The sequence below is a fragment of the Pelodiscus sinensis genome, chromosome 24 (genome assembly GCF_049634645.1).
Source record: "Pelodiscus sinensis isolate JC-2024 chromosome 24, ASM4963464v1, whole genome shotgun sequence".
Taxonomy (NCBI): domain Eukaryota; kingdom Metazoa; phylum Chordata; order Testudines; family Trionychidae; genus Pelodiscus; species Pelodiscus sinensis.
The window spans coordinates 1,290,351-1,310,294 of NC_134734.1; the positions used below are offsets into that span (position 1 = coordinate 1,290,351).

A 19,944-nucleotide genomic window follows, 5' to 3' on the forward strand; every position below is an offset into this window, starting at 1 on the left:
TTAGCCTCTCTTAATATGGGACCTGTTTCAAACCCCTGATCATTTTAGTTGCCCTTTTCTGAACCCTTTCCAAGAGCAAAATCTCTCTTTTGAGGTGAGGAGAGCACATCTGTACACAGTATTCAAGATGTGGGCGGACCATATTTTTATACGGGGGCAGTAAGATATTTTTTGTCTTATTCTCTATCCCTTTTTTAATAATTCCTAACATCCTATTTGACTTTTTGACTACTGCTGCACACTGTGGACATTTTCAGAGAAGCAGTCACTTAAGCCATTGAGAAATTTTCTCTCTGCATCTCTTCCTGAGGTGACATGTACCCAGTCAATACGGAGATAATTAAAATCCCCCATTATTATAGAGTTTTTTATTTTGGTTGCCTCAGCATTTCAATGTCATTATCACTGTCCTGGTCAGGTGGTTGATAATATAGCCCTACTGCTATATTCTTTTTATTAGAGCATGGAATTACTATCCATTCTGATTCTATGGAACATGTTGATTCATTTAAGATTTTTATTTCATTTAATTATACGTTATCTTTCACATACAGTGCCACTTTGCCACCCACAGAGCCCGTTCTGTCCTTCTGATATATTTATATCCCAATATGATTCTGTCCCACAGATTTAACTCATTCCAACAGGTTTGTGTGATGGCTATTATGTCAATGTCCTCCTTTAATACGAGGTACTCTAGTTCACCCATCTTCTTAGTCGGACTCCTAGCATTTGTGTAGAAGCACTTGAAAAAATTGCCACCGGAAAACACATAAATTTAACCATAATAACAGTTTGAATGGATTAAAAAACTTCACATTCAGTCCCTCCCAGCCTCTATCTCAGTGTGTTACGGCTCCTGCCATGTTCCCCTGTTCCCCTGGGTGCTGTTTGCCCTGCGGGTCGGTGACCCAGGAGCGCTCCAGGAATGGCGCCAACAGGAACCAGGGAGTGAACCCTGGCCTGGCCCAGAGCGACACTGGGTGCCTGGGACCGGAGCCTCGGGGCAGACCCCGATGGAGGAGTGGGGGTTAGCGACCCCTTAAACCAGGGTGGGGAAACCTCAGCCACTTCACCGTGGGGCTGGAGACACAAAATGGGCTGGTCTGGGCCCCCAGGGTCTGGTGTGGGAGAGATGTGGGGAGGGTCTTTCTCCTCCGTCGGGGGCCACGTCAGAGAGGGGGTTGCTTTGATTTTGCTTCTCAGTGCGGCCCCTGACTGATTTGTCTGTGGGTCAGCGGCCCCCCAAGTCGAACCCCCCAACCTCTAAGCCAGCTCCTCAAGTACCCCCCCTCCCGGCTTACACCCAGGAGACCCAGGACACAGGAAATGAGGAGAACCAGTAGTTCAAATTAGGATCTCTAATTCGAACTACCTACTCTGTGCCGCGTGTAGCCGCGGGCACGGAGTTCGGACTAAGGGGGATTTAAAATGGCGGCGCCTGGGAAGATGCAAATGAAGCCCAGGATATTTAAATCCCGGGCTTCATTTGCAGCTCCGGCTGCCCTCATTTGCTTACCTCGCTTGAACTAATGAGCTAGTGTAGACGTACCCATAATGAAAGAGCTCAGTGGGCCTCCCATCTTTCTTCTCCTCAGCCTGGGGACACTGTGCTCCCCATCTCCCCTCCCTTCTGTGCTCCCCATTCCCTGCGCTGCCACCTGTGAGGTACAAAATATTGGGACTGGGAGCGGGTGGGGCTCTCAGTACCTAGGGCTGATACATCAGGCACATAGGCCAAGGCCTAACACATTTCTAAGTAGCCATTTGAGGGTGTGGGGCTAAGAAATGTTGAGGGAAGCAGCAGAGGACCCCCCCCCCTCCCCGTGCGTTAAAATGGTGCGAGGCGCATGTGTGTCCAGCATGGGTCTGGGCACTGGCCTGTGCCAGCGCTAACCAGACCACAGAGCACCTGCCCTGCCTAGGGCATTCGGGGTCCCACACGTTTCTCGGGGGCCTCTGACCAGAGATGACTAAGGGGGGGCGGACATCATGGGTGTAGACAGAGACGTGTTAGGAACAGGGAGCCCAGAGAGGGAAATCGGAGCTCCCGCTGGGATCCCCTCAGCCTGCCCCACCATCCCTGCCCCCCGGGGTGTGTCCTTCACCCTGCTGAGCAAGGCAGCTGCAGCGAACCCGTCACCCCCCCGCCCAGCCCACCGCAGGCAGCGGCCGTCACCCTGGTGCCCAAAGCCCAGTCACACTTTGGGGTGGGGTCTGGGTCTGGCCCTTACGTTCCTGGGGCCTCTGTGCTGATATTCCGAGGACTTGAGCTACAAACCTTCCTGCCCCCAGCTCAGGGCCGGTGACTCTCATTGCGACCCTGCCCGGCCTCCGTCGAGAACGGCCAGCCCCCGACAGACAGTTTGCGGCTCCAGAGCCCCCTGGCTCAGACCCCAGACCGGCTCCAGCTCCCGCCCCGGCACCATGAAGACGCTTCTCCTCTGCTGCCTCCTCTGGGCCCTGCTGGAGACAGGTGAGAACGGGGCCGTGAGGGTGTTTGGACCCCTACCCAGTGCAGACAGACAAAGACCCACCCAGGAGAGTTGCTCTACAGGAGAGGGGCTCCCCCCCCCCGGGTGAAATACGCCCCAGCTCTGAGATCTTCTCCCTGGGCTGCTCAGCACCTGTCCCACACGGGGTGGGGGATGGTCCTCACGGTTCTCCCCTGGGGACACAGGGCCTCCTGCCTCGCTTCTCATAGACTCACAGAACCCCAGGGCGGGCAGAGACCTCGGGAGGCAGCGAGTCCAGCCCCTGCCCAAAGCAGGACCAGCCCAACTGAACCAGCCCAGCCAGGGCTGTATCCAACTGGGACTTAAACACCCATAGGGATGGGGATTCCTCTCTAGGGAACCCAGCCCAGGGCTTCCCCACCAGCCTTGGCAAATCATTCATCCTAATCTCCAACCTAGACCTCCCCCACTGCAACTTGAGCCCATTGCTCCTTGTTCTGCCACCTGCCCCCACTGAGAACAGCCTCTCGCCAGCCTCTTTGGAACCCCCCTTCAGGGAGTTGCAGGCTGCTCTCAAATCCCCCCTCACTCTGCTCTTCTGCAGACTGAACAAACCCCAATCCCTCAGCCCCTCCTCTCAGGTCGTGTGCTCCAGCCCCTAAATCATTTTGGTCGCCGTCCGCTGGACCCTCTTGCAGGTGTCCACATCCTTCCTGTAGTGGGGGGCCCAGAACTGGATGCAACACTTCTGATGTGGTCTCTCCAGAGCCGAGTAAAGGGGAATAATCACATCTCTGGATCTGCTGGCAACGCTCCTCCAAAAACACACTAATATGCTGTTAGGCTCCTTGGCTACAAGGGCGCCTGTTGACTCATCTCCAGCTTCTCATCCACTGTAACCCCAGGGCCTTTTCTGCAGAGCTGCTGCCTAGCCAGTCGGTCCCCAGCCTGTAACCATTCTTGGGATTCTTCCGTCCCCGGGGCAGGGCTCTGCACTTCTCCTTGATGAACCTCATCAGGTTTCTTTTGACCCAATCCTCTAATCTGTCCAGGTCACCCTGGACCCAATCCCTGCCTTCCAGAGTATCTACCTCTCTCCCTAGTTGTACAATTGAGGGATGGACGGCACTGGCAGAAAACCAAAAAATGCAGGGCAAGATCCCAGCTGGGTCAATGGGCCATAGCTCCATTACAATCAATGGGGCTGCAGAGGGTTCAGCACAGACGAATCCTGTTACCTTTGCGTCTCCAGGGACCTGTGTTTCCTGTGAGGTCTGCAGCAGCATGCACAAGGAGTGTACGGGCCCTGTGCAAGTCTGCAGTGAGGAACCGGATTCCTGTGGGATCATTAGGTCAGTGCAGGACACTTTGAACCAGCCCAGAACACAGGGTGGGTAGCTGTCAGCCCGTCCAGAACCAGGGGCTGTTGGGTTAGAGCAGGGGGTCTAGGAGCCAGGACTCCAGAGTTTTCTCTGTGGCTCTGAGAGGGGTGGGCTTGTGGGTGGAGGAGAGAGGTTGGGGGGTGGCTATAGTTGGACCTGGCAGAGGTGTGGTGTCTGGTGGGTTAGAGCCGGGGAAGTCAGGGCTCCTGGACTCTCTTTGTGACTCTAAGAAGAGATGAGAAATCCAGAGGGTGCGTGTGAAGGGTTAGGGTGAGGGGCAGCTGTGGGCACCAGTCCTGCTGGTTCTGTACTGACCTGGGGTGAGTCGTGCCTCAGTTTCCCCTCTCTAGATAGGTCATAATCACACCTGTGAAGCGTTGTGAGGAGGGGACAGAGACTTGAAGCCTCATCTCCTCTTCCTCCTATGCAGGGGAGACGAAGAATGTGAACTTTGAAAAGGCCTGAATATCCTCCAGCGAGTGCAGCCTTGCGCCCCTTTACATGACTTTTGGGAACGGGATCTCTGTGACCACAAACGTCGCCTGCTGTGTCGCGGAGGCCTGCAAAACAGCCACTGTTAGCGGTACAGCGCCCGCCTTCGTCTCCAGCCTGTCCGCTCCCGCGCGCCCCCTGCCCGGCCCCTTCAGGCCTCTCTGTGGGAAGACGGAACGGGATTAGGAAAGAACCTTTATTTCCCCTGCCCTGCAGGGGGCGCCCCATTGGCTAACCTTGAACCCCTGGGTGGGGGGAGGTCAGTGGGCAGGGCTGCAGGCTCCCACCAGGTGTCAACGGGATCCAGGATTCCCTGCTGCAAACCTCTCCCTGCCCCTGCTACTTCGGGTGCCCCAAAGCTGCAGCGCCCCCTGCAGAAGGATCTGGGGCTGAGCGGTGCTGCCCCCAGCTACTCTCTCTGACCCGCCACCCCCTGGGGTGCATCCTCTGAGCTGACTGCATTTGCTCCACTTTTCCCAGTGCCCCCGGCTAACACCACCGTGAACGACCGGTGCTGCCCAGCCTGCTACTCTGTTATCCCATCACTGCAAGGAAGAGATCATCGACTGCACAGGCTCCCAGACCCACTGCCTGCATGTCAGCACCACAGTGAAAAATGGTAATTGCTGTCTGTCTGTTTCTCTGTCTGATTTCCCCACCCAGGAGAGACCATGCACCTGGGCAGGTCCTTGCAGTGGGGAACATTAAAGAGTTTCTTAGATAAAACATTGGAAGAGAAAGTTGTTTTGTATTACAATCATGAACCAGTCTGATTGTTCCCAGAGTTTGTTCTCATGAGGGTCTCTTCCAACTGAAACAATCTGATGAATTTGAATTCACAAAATGTGTTCAGATTTCTATTTTTAACTCCAGAAAGGTTTCAGCTGAAAAATCTCAGAGCACAAGAAAATTTCTGAGCAGTCTCTGGCATAGGAAAGGAGATGAAATTGAAAAGGGAGAAGTGCACTATGATTAAATTAAATGCTTTTTCCAGCCAATAGCCCATTAATATTTGGAACTCCCCACCACTGGAAACTGCTGTGGTCAAAAGTTGTGCAATTCTTGTTTATCAAGAAGAGCTGGAGAGATCATAATGAATGATCAGAAAAGTGTTTAACATTCTTTTTCCGGTCTTACACTGATTTCTAGCTATTAGTAGTATCCCTCATATTGGTGGTTCAGATACCTTTCTGTGCTGGCCGCTGATTGATGCAGGATACTCTTCTGTTCACAGCACCCTGCACAAGGGCCCCCCAAACTGCCTTGATGCCTCTTTTTTTGTAGAACAGCAGTCTCTAACGTAATACAGAAAAAGTGACAGTACAAACACACCCTGCCTGGGTCTGCTGCAGAAATCTCCCAGCTGGGGGGACCCAGAAGTGCCAGAGATATTTCTTTTTTACTGGTTGTGGAACAGTGTAACAGATGCCCCAACTGAGATTGGGGCCTTTTTGTTCCAACTGTTGCACAGACTTTGTTGGCCGAGAGGTGAATCCTCTGCTGCACACTTGCCTTTGCCAAAACTAGGAGTCCCTAAGTGCCAAGGTCTGTACAGGCCCTTTGGATGAGAACTGGTTAAGGATCCCACTACTGCCACCATCAGTGAGCAACTCCATTGCCAGGTGAATGGTGGGACTGACATCCCGCTGTTAGAGTTTGTTAGAGATCAGGGGTTCACTGACTGAGACTGCATCAGAGCAGAGGAAGCGAGACTGTAATGGGGTCCCAGATGGGCTGCAGGGAGTGGCTCAGAGGGAGAAGGGGACCGTGTTGTATAGGACCAGAGGCATAAGAGGCTTCCAAAAGGGGTTCCCAGACACTGACACTCTTTCTTTGTTCCCCACAGATGGGACAACTGTAAGACCACCATGAAAGGCTGCACCAGTGAGTCTGCCTGCACTAATATGCAGCAGTTCAAAGGGACCTTCGGGGGGCTTGGTGCGGATCTCACCATGGCCGAATGCAGCCCAGCCTCCTCCTGCGTGGCCACTGTGGCTCTGGAACCAGCCGGACTCGTCCTCCCAGCCCTCCTTACCGTCCTGCTGGTGAATATCCTCTCCTGATCACCCCTCTCGCAGCACAGCCCCCCTTCCCTGGGCAGCCGCACAGCTGTGGCAGGGCACTTCCCCTATAACAGGATGAACAGAATAAAACAGACACGAGAAAACTGGATGGGAGCAGGTTTCTGTGTGTGTGTGTGTGTGTGTGTGTGTGTGTGTGTGTGCAGGGGGAAGGGGGAGGATGACTGATTCTTGGATTGTGTGTGTGTGTCTGTCTGTAATAGTGGCAAGGAGTCCTGTGGCACCTTATAGACTAATTGAAGTGTTGGAGCATAAGCTTTCGTGGGCAAAGACCCAGTGAATCTCGGATATTGTGTGATAATAAGCGTTAGACTCTGTGGCTGTGTCTACACTGCAGGCTCCTTTCGGAAGAAGCTTTTCCGGAAGAGATTTTCTGGAAAAACATCTTCTGAAAGGGAGCGTCCACACTGCCAAAGCACATCGAAAAAGTGATCTGCTTTTTCGACAGATAGCGTCCACACTGAACGGACGCTCTCTCGCATGTGAGCTGTGGTTACTGTGGATTGAGTGGCTACCAGGGCACCTGTGCTTTTTCCTCTTTCCTCCCTTGGGAAAGAACTCCCTCTTCCCCCTCCACACAGGCCTTTTCCCAGAAGAGATCTTTTAGAAACAGGCTTCTTCCTCGTAGAATGAGGGTTACCAATGCCGGAAAAACCCCTCTGCTCTTTCAGTTTTCTTTCAAAAGAACGTGATTTCAGTGTGGATATAACTGAAGCTTTGTCGGAAAAATAGCCATTTTCCCCAAAAAACTCTGTCATGTAGACACACCTTGTGTGTGTGTGATCATGAGTCTTGGACTGTGTGTGTTCGTGTGTGTGTGTGATAGCAAGTCTTGGATCATGTGTGTGTAATTACGCTTTGGACTGTGTGTGTCTAAGTATTGAACTCTGTGTGTGTCTATGTCTGTATAATCCCAAGTCCTGGATTGTGTGTCTCATCGTGAATCTTGGATCATGTGTGTGATAGTGAGTCCAGGGTTGTGTGGTGTGCATTTGGGGATTATGTGTGTCTGTTGCTGGTGGTCTGATGGATTTCCTCATGTTTATTTTTCGTGAGGTCCTGGGGGAGTCAGAAGCCTGGTTTTGAGGCTGATTGGAGCTAGAATGATCCCTTGTAATGCAATGGGGAGAGCATGTGCAGAGGCACACACACACGCATGCACACGGAATGGAGCCTGCACAGCCGTCTCCTGTGTCTCCCCTCCGACAGGCCCTCGTGCGGGAGGTAAATGAGGTTGGTTCATTTGTGGGGCATTTTACAGCCTAGAAGAGTCCTGATTTTTCTCCTAAAACTTCAAATCTGTTCAGCTGACTCCTCTCCCCCGCTGCTGCCCTTTAGTTACACTGTGAATGTGGGTTTCTGGCAGGGCCGCCAGTCAGGGCTGGAAACCCCCCGGGGTTAAAGCAGCCACCTGGGGATGCCAGGGGCCTGCTGCCTCCTGTGCAAAGCAGCTCCTGGAAAGATACCTGGGCCAGGAGTGAACCCTGGTCTCGGGTGGAGGGGGGCAGATGAACACAGGCGCTTTTAACATTGGAATAAAGGGAGAGGCATCTGCAGCCCTGTGCTATAGCAGCTCCCTAGCCTGCTTTACAGGCTCCAGCCAGCAGAGGGGCCAAAGGCCTGGGTCCAGGGTACAGTGGTGAGGCCATGAACTATCCCAGGCTGTCTCAGCCCCCCCTTTTTTAATAAAGTCCACCTTTAAGAAAAAAGAGAGAGGGAGAGAGAGGAAGGTTTTCCCGATAATAATCTTGCACCTACAGCGATGGCTCCCTGCCCCTCGTCTCCAGGCACCGAGCCCCCAGCTCCTACTGGCCACGGTTCCCCATCACTGGGAGCTACAGGAGCGGTGTCTGCAGGCAAGGACGGCACATGGAGACCCCCTGCTCTGCCTCTCACAGGAGCCACAGGGACGGGCCAGCCACGTCCAGGGGCAGCAGTGACCACGGGGTGATGACTCCGGCCAGGGCAGGTTCTGCATTTGAGAACTCACCGATCACAGAAATAAATGTAAGTGTAAGAGAGAAATGAACGTGATGAAATCCCCAGAGCAGCCAAACCTCCAAACCACCCCACTCTGCAAGCAGGGACAGAAGTAACCACAGCCTCCTCCAGTGTGTGGTGTGGCACAAAAGCCTCCGCCTGAGCTATTGCTTGATGGACACACACATCTCCTGGAAATACAGTAACCTCTAAGGCCCTGCCAACACATGAGTTAGGGCCTGACAAAAACCTCCTGCTGACGGCATTGCTGGGGGAGTGGAGGGAGTTGTCTTCGATATCACTTCATTACTGATGATTTGCAAATAGTTCTCTGAAGCTCTGTAACTGTTCCAGCTGCATCGCCTGTTAAACTCTGCAAATCTTTGGAATCTTTGTTAACTAGCCAATTAGCCTGTCATAAGACGGGATTTTCAGGTGTCTCTTCCACGTCGGTCTTCTCTCCTGAGCCTCCGGTCTCTTGCTCCGGGTCTCTGTCTCTGTCTCCTCCTCCTACTGCTTCCCCCCCCCCCCCCCCCAGCTCTCCTCCGCCTTCTGCCTCTCTCTCCGTCTCGCTCTTTCTCTTCTCCTCCCGCTCCTGCCTCTCACTCGGGGGACCACAGAGCCGAAACGGACGCTTGTGCCGCTTCCTCCCCCGCGGCAGCCTGGCTGAGCAGCACAGAGGTGAAGGACATGACTCAGGCAATAGCGCGGCCCAGAGATACAGCCAGGGAGGCACCAGCGCCGCCCAGAGGGAACAGCCAGCATTTCATTGGGCGGCTATAATCTTTGTTAATCATCACAACTGTGTAACTCTCAGCCACTTTGGCTGTAATTTCAGAGACCTACTGTTAACTGGGAGACTGTTGAACCTCCCACCCTTGTAACTTCTTGCAACTTTCCTCCACTCTGCTTGTAACTTGCTCTCAGTGGCATTCAACCCTGAGCCAGGAATGTGTGTGAGTGAGTGGAGACTATTGAGTGTTTGGGATCAGAGACTGCAAGGCTGAGCATCTGCAGCCAGGGGAGGAGTCAGGGGACCAATTAAGGAGGTGAGGAAGGTGGATGAGTCCGAGGGGTTGTACAGGGGCAATAAGAGGAGAGAGCTGGGGCAGAAGCCCTCTGTCGGAGAAGCTCTTTCTCTTCTGACCAGCTCCCCAGCCGTGATCAGCCGGCAGATCCTCCAGGATCCACAGGCCTCGGCTCCGTGTGCCACCCATATGCCAGTGTGAGTGTGTGAGTGTCTGAGGGCAGGAATGAGTCTGTGTGAATGACTGAAGGGGTGTGTGTATTGGTGTGTGTGAGAGAGGGAAAGTGGTGGAGGGGGAGGAGGAGGGAGGGAGAGCTGGTTCCTCTTTAGTTTAAACCTTCAGAGGCAGCTCTACCCTCTTTAGTTGAACCATCTAGTGGAGTGTGAATTCCTCAATCAATACGGCCACCCTCCTGTAACCCTGGGGGGTCTCCAGTGGGAATTTTGGGGGTAACATGCTGGGTCTGGAGAGGAGAGTGCTGGGCCGGGTGTGTGTCTGAGAGAGAATGACAGACACACACAGGGTGTGAGTGACAGAGACTTGCATTGCCAAGCTCCCTCCAGCTTCTCCTTTCTGTGTGGAGACGGGGTACAGGAGTGGGGGCAGGAGGGACACTCTGACATCGGAGCCCCCCCTTCTCCCTCCACCAAAACTATTGGGAAAAGGTGCACACACTGCGGAGAGCCATTTGTGTACCTTTTGCTGAGAAATGCAGCAGGGAGGAGCTAGCCTGAGAGGACAGTGGTACCTGGGACAGCTCCGAGTGCCCAGACCCAGGTGTTCTCGTCCATCCTCCCAGTTGAAGGGAAAGGACTAGGTAGGGATCGCCCACTGAGGAAGTAAATGCGCGGTTACACAGGTGGTGTTGGAGAGAGGCCTTTGGTTTCTTCGACCATGGGATTGGTGTTCCAAATCAGGTGGATGAGGTAGATGAGGCTTTCTTCAGGAAACTGAGAGAAGCTTCCAGATCGCAGGCCCTGGTTCTTGTGGGGGACTTTAATCACCCCGACGTCTGTTGGGAGACCAATACAACAGTACACAGGCAATCCAGGAAGTTTCTGGAGAATGTTGGGGATAACTTCTTGACACAAGTGCTGAAGGATCTGACCAGGGGCCGTGTGCAGCTTGACCTTCTGCTCACAAACAGGGAGGAACTAATAGGGGAAGTGGAGGTGGGTGACAACCTGGGAAGCTGTGATCATGAGATGGTAGATTTCAGGGTCCTGACCAAAGGAAGAAAAGAGAGCAGTAAAATACACACCTTGGACTTCAGAAAAGTAGCCTGTGACTCCCTCAGAGATCGGATGGGCAGAATCCCCTGGGATGCTAACATGAAGGGGAAAGGAGTCCAGGACAGCTGGCGGTATTTTAAAGAAACCATCCCCATGTGAAGCAAGAGAAGCAAACATGGTAGGAGACCAGATTGGCTTCCAGGGGAAATCCTTGGTGAACTTAAGCACAAAGAGGGAGCTTACAAAATGTGGAAACTTGGACAAATGACCAGGGAGGGGTATAAATGTCTAGCTCGAGAATGCCGGGTGGGGGAGAGGGGTGTGGGTATCAGGAAGGCAAAAGCACAATTGGAATTACGACTGGCTAAGGATGTGAAGGACAACAAGAAAGGTTTCTAAAGGCATGTTAACAAGAAGAAGGTGACCAGGGAGGCTGTGGGGCTCCTACTGGATGAAGGAGGTAACCTAGTGACAGATGATGTGGGGAAAGCTGAAGTACTCAATGCTTTCTTTGCCTCTGTATTCATGGACCAGGTTGGCTCCCATACTTATGTGTTAAGTGACTCAAGATAGGATGAAGACGGACAGCCCTTGGTGGGTAAAGAACAGGTTAGGAACTATTTAGAAAAGCTAAACGTACCCAAATCCATGGGTCTGGACTTAATGTATCCGAGGGTACTGAGGGAGGTGGCAAATGTCATTGAGGAGCCTTTGGCCATTATCTTTGAAAAGTCGTGGAGATCAGGAGAGATCCTGGATGACTGGAAAAAGGCAAATGTAGTGCCAGTATTTTAAAAAGGGAAGAAGGACAATCCAGGGAACTATAGACCAGTCAGTCTTACCTCAGTCCCTGGAAAAATCATGGAAGGGATCCTTAAGGAATCCATTTTGAGGCACTTGGAAGAGGGGAAAGTGATCAAGAATAGTCAACATGGATTCACGAAGGGCAAGTCCTGCCTGACCAATCTGATTAGCTTCTATGAGGAGGTAACTGGCTCGGTGGACGTGGGAAAGTCAGTGGATGTGATATACCTTGACTTTAGCAAGGCTTATGATACGGTCTCCCACAATATTCTTGCCAGCAAGTTAAGGGAATGTGGATTGGATAAATGGACAGTAAGATGGATAGAAAGATGGCTAGAAGGCCGGGACCAGCGGGTAGTGATCAATGGCTCAATGTCAGGAGGGTGGTTGGTTTCTAGCACAGTGCCCCAACATTCAGTTCTAGGGCCGGTTTTGTTCAATATCTTTATTAATGAACTGGAGGAGGGGAGGGATTGCACCCTCAGCAAGTTTGTGGATGACACTAAGCTGGGGGGAGAGGTAGATACGCTTGAGGGCAGAGATAGGGTCCGGAGTGACTTAAACAAATTGGAGGATTGGGCCACAAGAAATCTGATGAGGTTCAACATGGACAAGTGTAGAGTCCTGCCCTTGGGACGGAAGAATCCCAAGTATTGTTACAGGCTGGGGACCAACCCAGTAAGTAGCAGATCTGCAGAAAAGGACCTGGGGATTCCAGTAGATGAGAAGCTGGATATGAGTCAACAGGGCGCCCTTGTAGCCAAGAAGACTAATGGCATATTAGGGTGAATTAGGAGGAGCATTGCCAGCAGATCCAGAGATGTGATTATTCCCCTTTATTCGGCTCTGGTGAGGCCACATCTGGAGTATTGTGACCAGTTCTGGGCCCCCCACTACGAAAAGGACGTGGACGCATTGGAGAGGGTCCAGTGGAGGGAAACCACAATGATTAGGGGGCTGGAGCATTTGAGCTACGAGGAGGAGCTGAGGGAGTTAGGTCTGTTCAGTCTGCAGAAGAGAAGAGTGAGGGGGGATTTGTTAGCAGCCTTCAACTTCCTGAAGGGAGGTTCCAAAGAGGCTGGAGAAAGGCTGGAATGGGTTCCCTAGGGAAGTAGTGGAGTCTCCATCCCTAGAGGTATTTAAGTCTCGGCTTGACAAAGCCCTGGCCGGGTTGGTTTAGTGGGATTGGTCCTGCCTAGAGCAGGGGGCTGGACTTGATGATATTCTGAGGTCTCTTCCAGCTCTATGGTTCTATGATTCTATGATACTTAGAGGGTCCCAGGGCCGGGACTCAAAGTACCCCCTGTGGAGGCAGGAAAAGGGAAGAAGGGAATTTGTGAGCAGCCATCTTAGCCTTGTTAACAAGAGAGCAAGAGTCAGGCTAAGTCTGTGGCCTGACAACGCGAGATCTGGAATTAGACGCTGCCTTTGTCTCTTGCCTCCATACGGAGATAAGGATAGAACGCTGGGTCTGGCAGGGACCTTGAGATAAGGTGCATCTGGGTGGAACTAAATAACTGTTAGCCATTGGTGTTTGTAATGGGACGGAGACTAATTGTTATTGTTATTATATGTAATCGACAGTATAGAAACTGCTTCATAATTGCTTGTATTCGAAGATCTGCCTCATGGGGGGGATTCCCCCCCCCCCGTCCGAACCAGTTTTTCCCTTGCTGCAGCTCGTAATAAAACTGCCTCTGGCTACTTGTTGCTTAAACACAACGCAGAGTGAAGGCTTGTTTTCTTCCACAATTTGGTGCCGTGACTCGGATGGCAACACCCGATTGAAGACAGCGACAGCGGCTGCAGACCGTCCCCCTACACCACCAGGGTGCCAAATGAGAGGAAAATAAAAGCTTTTTGCTTGCTGGAACAGTAACAGACCAACCAAGACCTTGTGCTAAGGAAAAGCATTATAGCTTCACACATTAAGCCTGATCTGTGGTACAAGAGGGAAACTGAGGCATGCCACTGTTGGGAGGGCTAGCAACTCTGAGGTAATTCGAGGGAGTGGAAGGTCACGAGTACCGATAAGCGCCCTTGTTCTCGGAAAGTTGCAGCTCACTCGCCCATGGAAGTGGTAAGGAACTAGCTGTAACCGGTTCCCCTAACAGATCTTAGGCAGTATTTTAAGTTATAATGGACCATCCCGACGGGGGTAGAAATGTTTTCTTGTCTTTCAGATCATCAGAAAGCGCTGGTGCCAGCTAAAGAAAAACAACAAACAACAACAACAAAAAACCATGGTTCTGTGTCATGACAAAATAAGTTTGTGTTCTGTCCAAGTTTGTCTTGTGTGTTTTAATTGTAATACGTATTGCAAATATTGTTGTGTATAGATATTGTTGTAGTGAAAGGATAATTTGAGTAAAGCAGAAGCATTAATTTAAACCATCAAAATTAATAATTGGGCCCAATCAATTGGCAACTCTAAATTTAGTCAATTGGCAACTTTAAAATTCAGTGAAAGGATAATAGTTTGGAAATTGTTTAGGCTAGGAGAATGTTAACAATGTCTCCACAGGTGAACAAAAAAGGAACTGGAAGGAAGCAAGGAGCGCATCACGTGAACAGAAGGACTGGGAGTGGGGTACCAGCCCTCTCCCCCTCCGGATTGGTTTTGCTTTAATGGCTACACAAATGAAATATTTAGCTTCTGCAAATTTGCACACCAACCATAAAAGTGGTTTGGCCAGAGATAATAAGAAATCTGTAAGAAACAACACGGGCAAGTGGGACATCAGCATATGTAAGTAAAGATGCCCACAACAATGAGGAAACTAGTAACCTCACCATTGCAATAACAGCTACTTGCCCTGCTACTCATTGGTGCCTGATGCCTTAAAAGGCCTCAAGAATTATGGAATTGCATGGGTTAACAATTAAACATCTGTGAACCACGCTTGGTCCTATCAGAGAAACAGTGACTCTAGTCAACGTAACCTCCTTCAAGTCACATACATAGAACAAATACACGCTAATAGCAATGGGGAATACACGGCCTTGGGCCACCCCTCATTCACACAGAATTATTTTATTTATTGTAACAACATGAACACTACCAGGACAACTGTCACTGATCCTTACCGTGGTGATGTTCCACACTGGTATAGCCCAGCTGTGTGCTAGACTGGCTAATCAAACTGGCAAGTGCCTGATTAAGCAACGACGGGGCTTAGCAGATACCATCGCAGGCTGGTTTGGGCCTGGAAACTCTGTCAGCAACACTTATGTCATAGCCCAGAAATTGTATGAGAATCCAGGCTGGTAGCTGCAGTAATATCCAGTGCCTGTAAAGGCCTAGACACCAGCCAAGCCAACCGATTGATCCTGGATAGTTTGAAGGATCTGTCCAGCTCTGTGTCCACTTCACTAGACCTAACCAGATATTTGGACCAGAGACTAATTGGATTGTTAATTAATGGAACTAAATTAAAGGAATTAAAAGGCCAGTATTGAAGAATAGGATAGCGTTGACCACCCAGCCCTTATGGAAGTGGTGAGTCCCCATCTCCTCCAGGCCTATCCATGGGAGTGGGGAAGTAGAGAATCCATGAGGACCCAAAGGCCCACCTGGACAGGACATAGTATAACAGTTTGTTTTTAGCTCCTCTGGGGATTCCTCACTCAGATCAGATCAGAATGGTAACCTCCCTGCCTGTACCTAAGCAGGAGCATATAGATAGAGTCGAGGGCATCGCTTATTCTGAAGCTGTGGGAGCCTCCCTGTACCCAGGGATTGTTGCACCCACTTTGATAAGGAAATTTTATGTACCTGCCCTAATTATGATATGTTGTGTTATATTGCCAAGGAGAAACTTGTGGGAGTGGTTTGGGTTTCTCCCTTTGATCTGGACTCTGTGCTTATGGACAGGTACCATCAGCATGTACCTGCCCTCCCTAATTTGGTTACTAATTATGATATCTTGTATGATGTTACTAAAATTATAGACCAGCCCCATCACAGAATTATATTGGGGATATTAATGATTATATTGCTTTTGCTTATTAAAGGTTTCATATTGCATTGTTGTTGTAAAAGATGTAGTAATAGAGAGAGCTTTTATGTTTGTACTAATTATGTATGAAAATAAAGGATTAGAAAGGTAGTTGTGCTGTAAGCACAAAAGGGGGGAGTGTGGAGGCAGGAAAAGGGAATAAGGGAATTTGTGTGCAGCCATCTTGGTCTTGTTAACAAGAGAGCAAGAGTCAGGCTAAGTCTGTGGCTTGACAACGCGAGATCTGGAATTAGACGCTGCCTTCGCCTCTCGCCTCCATACGGAGATAAGGATAGAACGCTGGGTCTGGCAGGGACCTTGAGATAAGGAGCGTCTGGGTGGAACTAAATAACTGTTAGCCATTGGGGTTTGGAACGGGAAGGAAACTAATTGTTATTGTTATTATATCTAATGGACAGTATAGAAACTGCTTCAGAATTGCTTGTATTCGAAGATCTGCCTCGGGGGGGGGGGGCTCCCCCCCTGTCCGAACCAGTTTTTCCCTTGCGGCAGCTCTTAATAAAACTGCCTCTGGCTACTTGTTGCTTAATCACAACGCAGAGGGAAGGCTTGTTTTCTTCCACACCCCCAGCCCAGCAAAGAGGCTCAGAAGAAACCTGGTCCCAGGTGACCGATCAGCCACCTGGGGGCACCTCCCCCCCCAGAGCCAGCTGGCAGGGAAGTTCGTGCCCACAAAGGGCCTCCTGGGAGAGGGGGAGCCCTTTGCACGGGGGAAACTGACGTTGATCATCAACCCAGCTGTTGCTTTGCCCGGGGGCTGGACTCAATGGCCCCGAGGTCCCTGCCCACCCAGGGATCCTACAAACCTCTGTATCCAGCCCCTTCCCACCCCTCCCCTCCAGGTCCTGCCTGGGCAGCGCCCCAGGGCAGGTCGAACTGAGCTGCAGGCTGCGTGGGGATCTGTCGGCCCGGGCCGGCGAGGGCGTTTCTGTGAGGGAGGCAGGGAGCGGGGCCCAAGTCTGGGAGGCGCCCGTGTCCATTCCTGCGCTCAGAGAGATGCGCGGCCCAGCCCCCGCCTCCCGCTAGCGCCGGCTCAGGTGTTCCTGCCCCACCGCTCAGGGCTGGAAAATCGCAGGGAAATGTCGCTTGGTTCCCCCTCTCTGGTTTCTCCTTTGATTCTTTTAAAGAGGTAAAAGCTCCTTTCCTGGGGGACGTTTCCTTCCTGCCCTTCCACCTGGCTGCCGCATGTTCCATGCCTGAGCCGCGTCCCACCGGGTCTCTGGGGTGCTTGATTCCATCCCAGTTGGGGCCTGTGCCTTGTTCCTTTCAGTCCTTCCTCACTGCCCCATGCCCCCTGCTGTGGGGGGAGACCTACGTGTGAGGTGGGGGCCTGCGGAGCCCTTGGGCATTGTGGGGGGGGGTGGTTCCGCACTCCCTGAGGGGCAGGGTTTCGGGCTGTGGCTGCCAGCCCTTAGTGCCACTTGAAGCACATTTCTGTGAGCTTCCCTGTGGGCCCCCAACCCAGCCCCCTCTGAACGTAGCTTGGGGTGCCTGAGGCGAGGCAGGCAAGTCTGAGCTTGAGAGGCTCCTCCCCTTCTGGGCCAGGTGACCCCGCCTCTTCCCAGCTCGACTCCCCAGATCTGCCCCCAGCGGCCCAGGAAGCCAGAGGTCTCCTTTCACCTGCTCCGTGCAGACAGGCCTGATCCAAGCTGGCTGTGAGCCAGACTGCGCCCTTCCCTCAGCCGGAGGGATGCCTGGGGGGATGGGCCAGCAGTTGCACCCTGGGGCCTGGCTGGGCACCTCTAGGATCAGGGTGCCTGTCTGGCGAGGGCCCCCATGTGCGGGTAGAGGAAGGGCCGGCCATGGGATTTCTTCCCATCCGATATTTCCTCTTCAACAGGGAAAAGAAACAACACAGCCCTGTCTCCTGGCCTTCCTCCCCTGGCGAACCCAGCTGGGTAACTCCCCCAGTCCTCTTTATGTCTTTCCCTCACCAACAACGTGACTCTTCTGCTTTCACAAGTGGGTAAACTGAGGCACAGACATGCTCAAGGCCACCCAGTTGGCCAGTGACAGAGCTGGTCCCATCGCAGGGCTCACTGCATCAGGCCACGCTGCCTTCCTGGTGCAGAAAGGGGTGTCCCACCCGCGTCCCATCCCTCCCTTCCAGGGACCGGAGCTGGGAAGGATGATGCCTCCATCGCCAGTGACGAACCACCCTGCGGCCCCGAGTCCTGGAGCCGCGCTCGGCTTGTGGAGCTCAGAAGCTGGGCAGATATCATAGAATCATAGAACACTGGGACTGCAAGGGACCTCGAGAGATCACTGAGTCCAGTCCCCTGCCTTCACGGCAGGACCCAGTACTGGTATAATAGTGCAGACATTGGTCTGCTCTGGGACTGATCATATCATTCGGTTCTGATCAGACTCAATGAAATGTAAAATCAGGCTCTGGGTCAAGTCAGACGATGTTGGAATGAACCCCGAGGTGATCGCCCGCAAAAGGGAGGGGGGTGTCTGTGTCTCTCCTGGGACAAGGCTATAGAACTTGTCTAAAGTCGCTAAGAAAAGAACGGCCAGGCAGAGGGAGCACATGTCCCCGTTGGGCCCGGAAAGGGCTAAGGCTGTGCAGGGGTCAGCGACAACCCCAGCTCCTCGGAGGGACCCGAGCTGAACCATCCCGGCCCTTCCTCCACAGCAGCTGTGAAGGCCGAACGGTTGGTTCAGGAACACGCCTGGCCCATGACATGCGGATCCCCAGGCTGCGGCGTTTGAACTATGCGAGGGGGATGGAGACACCTGGCGTCAATATCCACATGGGGAGCTCGAACTCTGTAATAATTGTGGTGTGAAGCCAACGGTGCAGAGACACTCTGGTGCACTTGTGCAAGGACACTCTTTGGTGCACTGGTGCACGGACACTCTCTGGTGCACTTGTGCAAGGACACTCTTTGGTGCACTAACATCATTTTCAGGGCGATGTTATCTCATTCCTAGTGGACTGTGCAGAACTCGGAAGCGCGCCTATGGCCAGTGCTGGGTTCACTGCTTATCCTGTTGGCATCACAGCTGCGCATGTACAAAACACAATGTATCTTAAGGGGGCAGATTGTGAGGGGTGCACCAGGGGAAAGTGCCACCCCCTGTTATAGGCTGGTGAAGGAACCAAGTCACCATTAGTCCCTGAACCCTTTTTTTTTTTAAAGGGTTCTTTTTCTAGTAACAGGGAGTTGCCCTATTTGCTTCCGGTTTTCTGCAAAGCCCCCAGATGCATTTCCTCTATCGATGGAGTATATTAGACCACTATCTCTTGGCTGACAGTCAAAGCTGCAGGGACCTTTGGCTCCCAGTTGAAATCGCACCGGCAAGGCGCGGTGTCGGTCAGCCTGGCAGAGGACGGAGTTGGGATTAGAGTCTCTGCGCCCAGGTGGGGGCTGAGTCGCTGGCACCGTTGGTAAGTCGCTTGTTCCTTTGCAATTGTTGCCGTCACCGTTTTATGCTGTTCGAGGTCCCGGATTGTTCACACCCGGCCCTTGGCGGACGAGGGGGCTTGTCCAGCAGCGCTAAGGCCGCTTTTGTGTCGTCTCTTTGCTCCAATAAGTAGAGACACCGGCACCTGTGCTGCTCCCTAGACTGTCCCTGACTCTATTGAACATCTAAAGTGGGACGCTAAACGCAGGATCCTGGGAGCCCCCTGGCTGATCGCCTGGCTGGGCTTTAGTCATCCCCACCCTGCTGAACCCCCTGACTCCAGCCACCTGCCACCCCTGTTACATGAGCTCAGTGAGCAGGTTCCCGCGACACCCCGACGTACAACCCCCCCCCAACACTCCCAGAGACGTCTCCCCTGAAAGAAACATCCCCTGCGCCGGGGTCAGTGACTTAATCGACTCCCCAGAGCAGCAGGGGAGGGGCGCTGGCTCCCTCTCTCGTCCCTCGATGGCTGGTGGCTGAGGAGAGGTTATTCCCCAGTCGGCGCCTGCCAAGCGGCCGGGGGAAGCTGCAGGAGCCGGACTCGGTCACAGCCCGGCAGGGTGGAGGGGGCTGCAATGAGGCTGCGTGACCCCTACACGCTCTGAGTTCCTGCGGCCTCTTGGCACCAAGGAATCCATTCATTAATCACCCCCCCCCACACACACACACCTGGGAGGGCGGCTCCTCGGATCCTGCTGGGCCTGGACTTTGACCTTCCTCTGGCTCCGTAACGTTCCCACAGTTCAACCTCCAGCGCCCCCTTCCCACGGGCCAGAGGAATCCCCGGCCAGCCAGAGCCTCGGGACCGGTCAGCGACACCCCAGGCGGGCGCCCTCCACGTGCAGTGAGGGGCCCGTCCACACTCACAGCCCCCAGAGACCCACCCGGTGGGAGCCGAGCAGTCACCCGCCGGCCTGCCGTGTGCGTCGGATGGTGGGGACCTGGCCTGCCCCTTTGGGTCTATGCCCCTGTCTGCTCCCGGAGGGCACATTCCTCCCTGGACTGCAGAACTGATCAGCGAGGAAGATTAAACTCGTGTGCTACAGGCAGAGGACA

General features: G+C 52.9%; 1 protein-coding gene and 1 pseudogene across 1 annotated transcript in view; both read left to right on the forward strand.

Moving 5' to 3' along the window:
* The first annotated feature begins 2,134 nt into the window (after positions 1 to 2,134).
* Positions 2,135 to 6,452, forward strand: LOC142819589 (phospholipase A2 inhibitor gamma subunit B-like; annotated as a pseudogene).
* A 12,285-nt stretch (positions 6,453 to 18,737) lies between these two features.
* Positions 18,738 to 19,944, forward strand: part of LOC142818198 (phospholipase A2 inhibitor gamma subunit B-like) — a 41,443-nt gene continuing 40,236 nt past the window's right edge. Inside the window, exon 1 of the mRNA XM_075907701.1 lies at positions 18,738 to 18,868. The gene's annotated coding sequence lies outside the window, so the exon portion shown is untranslated. The remainder of the gene's footprint in view (positions 18,869 to 19,944) is intronic.